Source organism: Micropterus dolomieu, linkage group LG02, assembly GCF_021292245.1.
Source record: "Micropterus dolomieu isolate WLL.071019.BEF.003 ecotype Adirondacks linkage group LG02, ASM2129224v1, whole genome shotgun sequence".
NCBI lineage: Eukaryota > Metazoa > Chordata > Actinopteri > Centrarchiformes > Centrarchidae > Micropterus > Micropterus dolomieu.
The window spans coordinates 29,014,235-29,019,831 of record NC_060151.1 but is presented as its reverse complement, the minus strand read 5'-3'; the positions used below and the strand labels follow the sequence as shown (position 1 = coordinate 29,019,831).

General features: G+C 40.7%; 1 pseudogene; it reads left to right on the top strand.

The window, feature by feature from the left end:
- LOC123967403 overlaps positions 1 to 5,597 on the top strand; it is a 27,423-nt pseudogene that overhangs the window by 415 nt on the left and 21,411 nt on the right.

Genomic DNA, 5,597 nt, shown 5'->3' with positions numbered 1-5,597 from the left:
CTTCTGCCACCAAGTGGTGTCTTTAAGTAAGTTTTGCCGGCCGACAACAGAGAAAGTACAAATGCTCCTTTGTTTTTGTGGAGAAATAAAAATGACTGAAAATTAAAAGTATGTCTCAGTGTCTGCCTTAGTCTCTGGCTGCAACATACACATAGTTTATACAACAATCACATTAAATGCCTATTCTTTATTTTATACCTTTAGAATTATCACGTGTTTTGATTTATAGAGACACCTTAGTGTGTCCCAAAAAAAAAAAATGCATTAACAGTATAATAATCACACATTCTGATAATGTTTTGTACATGTGTTTATTTTTTGCGTCAGACAAAAATGTTAAGCTTATACCAAAGTTTGAGGTGCAAAGCACAAACAACCAACAACTTAATGTTGAAGTAAGTTGTTCTTGTTTTGTAAGTGGTGTGTTGCTGTTTATACTTTATTTAACGTTTCTTATGATCTTCAAAAATGCAACATTTGTATTCAGTGTCTGTTTTTGTTCACAACTGGTATGTTGGACATCAATCTCAAATGGACCCAACAAAAAAATTGACTTGCTCTATTTGACTCTACTTACATGCCCAACTCCCCAAATTGCACACTGGGGTACCTGATCTGGACAGATCGTTTCCACCATGCAGTTTCTTGTTCAGCTGACAGTTTAAAGATGCATTAAGTACAACCTGATGTAGATTTGTATTCATTGTCACTCGTTGTTCTACACAGGAAACACCAAATCAAATGAGGAGGAGCTGAGGATAGTGATGGTGGGGAAGACTGGAATTGGGAAGAGTGCCACTGGAAACAACATCCTGGGAGAAAAGTGCTTTTTATCAAAGTTCAGTGCAAAGTCTATGACTGTAGACTGTGCTAAGGGCAGAGCTGTGGTGGATGGGCAAAAGGTTGCTGTCATTGACACCCCGGGTCTGTTTGACACCAGGTTTGATGAGGATAAAACAACTAAAGATGTGGGCCAGTGCATCTCTTTTGCTGCTCCTGGACCCCATGTGTTCCTGGTGGTCATCAGACTGGGCAGATTCACTGAGGAGGAAACGCAGACAGTGCAGAAGATTCAAGAAATCTTTGGCCAGGCTGCAGACAGATACAGCATGGTTCTCTTTACCCACGGTGACCTTATTGAAGACACAACTATCGAGGACTTCTTGAATGAAAGCTCAGAGCTTCAACAACTCGTGGCCAGATGTAACGGCCAGTACCACGTCTTCAACAACAGGAAGATGGAGGATCGCTCTCAGGTCACTGAGCTCCTCCAGAAGATCAGAGATGTAGTCCAGAAGAACGGAGGACACCACTACACCAACGAGATGTTCCAAGAGGCCGAGAGGGCAATCAAAGAGGAGAAACAACGCATCCTGAAAGAAAAGGAAGAGCAAATACGGGAAGAAAGAGAGAAACTTGAAAGGGAAATTGAGGAAAAATATGAAAAACAAATGAAGAAAATTACTGAGAAACTCCAGGCTGAGAGACAGAGGGAGAGGAGAGAGAGAGAGGAGGAGAGAAAGAGGGAGAGGGAGGAGATGAGTGAGGAAAGAAAGAGGTTGTGGGAAGAGCTAAGGGAACAAAGAAAGAGAGAGCGGGAGGAGATAGAAATGGAGAGGAAAAAATTAATGGAACAGCATCAGAGAGAACTGAGAGAGGAAATAAACAAGTTGCAGGATGGATATGCCAAGACAATCAGGGGTCTAGCTGAGGAGATTAAAAGGTTAAAAGATAGAGAGTGTGCGATTCTTTAAAGCTGTTGTAAAAACAGAGGAAACCTCCAGAAGCTCCGAGACACAGAAAGCAAAAAAAAGAAATCATCCACAGAAATATAATCACAATTAACTATATAACTATAAAATGTTTGCATTTAAACATTTTAAGATCATATCACTTATCTCAAGCTATTTCACATTAAATTACATATTGTTTGAATTGTTTATTGTATTTTAAATCACAGCACTTTGTTTTCTGCAGACTAATAGATATCCATAAATAGAAATAGATCTGCACTCTGATTGCTTTTGTCTTTTGCTAAGAGGTGGAGCCACCTAGTGACTTCATATATACACACACTGTATATATGATATTCATTTCCTCTCTCTGGTTCTGGTCATGTGTCATTAAATGTATTGTAACAGTTTGTAAATCTTTACATTGTTTGATTTTGTTTTCCTGTTGGTAGCAGTTTGTTATTCAATCATACATTTTATGGTTAATGTGGATTTAATGCCGCTCAAGAACAGAAATGTGTTCATGTGCTAAACTGAACTAGAAATAAAGATGTGATGTGAAGACCAAACCTTTGTCAAAGAAATAATTAACTGTGGGATCAAGAGTAGGCTCAGGAGCTCACCAGCTGACACCACATCATAAAATCAAATAGTTGATTTAATATTTTTATCACAATATCAGCAGAAAATGTGCATAACCTCTCCAGCAACACAGCCGCTGCACAGTCTCCCACCAGGTTTTGTGGTGTTTGTGGAGGCTGAAAGAACTACGTGAATACACGCCAGCCACTGCAGGAAGGTGCCTGCATCAGTACAGTAAAAGATCAACATGCGTGCACAATCAGCAACTGAACCACTGTTTTACCTGACCTTGTGTGGTGAGTGAAGGAGGGATTGGGAACGCTTAGACACCCTTTGTCTCGGACTCACAGGCTGTTAGACAGCAAACATCCGCACAAGGGAGCTAGTGGGAAAACACCAGAGCCCCGTTTCAGAAAGCAGGTTCAACCTGAACTCTGGGTTGATGAACGCTGAGCTGCCAAACTCAGAGTTTCTGGTTTCAGAACAGGTGTTACCTTACTGCCCCACCAGAGCACTGCGCTCCCAGAATGCAGGGTTACTTGTAGTTCCTAGAGTCTCCAAAAGTAGACTAGGAGCCAGAGCGTTCAGCTATCAAGCTCCTCTCCTGTGGAACCGGACACCATCTCCACATTTAAGAGTAGGCTTAAGACTTTCCTCTTTGATAAAGCTTATAGTTAGGGCTGGCTCAGGTGAGTCCTGAGCCATCCCTTAGTTATGCTGCTATAGGCCTAGACTGCCGGGGGATTTCCCATGATGCACTGAGCTCCTCTCTCCTATTCTGTCTCTACCTCTCTATGCATCCCATTATTGCATGTTACTAACTCAACTACTTCCCTTTCCCGTAGTCTCGTGCTTTCTCGTCCCTCTCCTCTCTCCTCCTATCACTTCCTGCAGGTGTTTCTGGCTCTGGAGCTGTGGAGTCTGGATCTGTGGCTGCGGGTCACCTGCTGCCCCCGTGTTCCTGCTCGACACCCTCTTCTACAATAATAATAATAATAATAATAATAGTCTTTATTTGTAGAGTACTTTTCAAAAACAAGTTAAAAAGTGCTTTAACAAGTGTAAAGACAATAATACCCAAAAAACAATAATACAAAAACAATACAAGATAAAGAAAAGAAAAGACTAAAATACACGTTTAAGATAAATATAAAATGAGTAAAATAGAATAAAATAAAAGGGATAAAATAAAGTCAAATAAGATCGGGAAAGGCTCTCCTATAAAAGTATGTTTTAAGAAGGGACTTAAAAGAGTTCAGTGACTCAGCCGACCTGATTTCCTTGGGCAGGCTGTTCCAGAGCCTCGGGGCCCTGACAGCAAACGCTCTGTCCCGTTTAGTTTTCAGTCGAGACTCTGGAACAGACAACAGACCTCTGCCCGAGGATCTCAAGTTACGTGCTGGTGCGTATGGGACTAAAAGGTCAGAAATATAACAAGGCGAGAGGCCATGAAGAGCTTTAAAAGTGATCAATAGAATTTTAAAGTCAATTCTAAAACATACTGGGAGCCAGTGTAATGAAGCTAAAATAGGAGTAATGTGGTCATATTTCTTTGTTCTGGTTAAAAGCCTGGCAGCTGAGTTCTGGACAGTCTGGAGTCAATCAATAGATTTTTGGGTTAAACAGGTGAAAAGGCTGTAATCCAGGCGTGATGAGATGAAGTCGTGTAAAATGGTCTCGGTGTCCTTAAAAGTTAACATAGTTCGAATTTTTGCTATATTTCTAAGTTGATAAAAACATGATTGAACAAGCTTTGTGGTGTGCTGCTCGAAATTTAAATTACTATCAAACCAAACACCAAGGTTCTTTGCCACAGGCTTAATGTGATTTACTAGGGAACCAGCAGATGGCAGTATTTGATTTGCCATCTGCTGAGATCTGATGACCAGGATTTCTGTTTTGTCTGAGTTCAGCTGGAGGAAATTATTTGACATCCATTTTTTAACTTCACAAAGGCAGTTGTTAAGTGAACTCAGCATTCCAGGGTCTGTGGATCTTATGGGCAAGTATATTTGTGTGTCATCAGCATAAATATGAAGAAATGCCATGTTTATGGATAATATGTCCAAGGGGAAGCAGATACAAGGAAAACAAAATGGGTCCTAAGACCAACCCCTGAGGCACACCATATTTAACTGGACAGAACGAGGAGACATAGTTGTTTACAGACACACAAAACTTCCTATTTGACAGGTAGGATGAAAACCATTCTAGGGCAGTACCAGAGATCAATGGTATCAAAAGCAGCGCTAAGGTCCAGGAGTACAAGGACTGAGCACATACCTTCATCAGCAGACATTAAAAGGTCATTGGTGACTTTAAGCAGGGCAGTCTCAGTGCTGTGGTACTTCCTGAAATCAGATTGAAACTTTTCAAATAATTTGTTATTTTCCAGTACAGTGAGCAGCTGTTTGGACACAATACTTTCTAAAATCTTTGCAATAAAAGGCAGTTTTGAAATTGGTCTAAAATTTTGTGGGAGGGAGGGATCTAAACCAGGTTTCTTTAAAAGTGGGTTCACGCAAGCCGTTTTAAAATAATCAGGGACACAACCAGTAGATAGGGAGCTGTTGAAAACAGAGATCAAATGGGGCCCAACAGAATCTATTACTTTCAGTAGAAACTTTGTAGGTATAACATCAAGTGGGCTGGAGGACACTCGCATTTGTGATACTGTTTTTAAAAGCTCAGACAAGTCGATGGGATAAAACTGGTTAAAACTCTGTTGTTGCTGGTGAGGAACCTCTGAGTAATAGGCCGCAGGGGTAATAGAGGCTCTGATTGATACCACCTTATTGGTAAAATAAGATAAAAACAATTCAGTCATCATTACTTCCAGCTGAGGCACAAGGAGGGGTTGGGTTTACCAGCTGATCCACAGTCTTAAACAGAAACCTGGGATTGTGTTTATGTGTAGTAATGAGTTCAGAAAAATAGTGTGTTCTCGCATCCTTAACCATTTTATTGTAGTTAATTAATAAATCCTTCAGACTGAGGTAATGGACTTGGAGATTGGATTTTTTCCATCTGCGCTCTGCTTTCCTGCATTCCCTTTTTAGGCTGCGAATGCTGTCATTTATCCAGGGTTGCTTACTAGCTTTAGACGTAGGCCTTACCTTTAGAGGAGCAGTAATATTTAGTGATGACAAGCAGATATGATTGAAGTGATCGACCAGATTGTTGGTGTTGGAATCAGACAGGTGTTGGCTTTGGCTCTGAAAGAATGTGCAAAACTTTGAAACACTTTGTTCATTAAAGAAGCGAGAACACACGGAGCTTGGT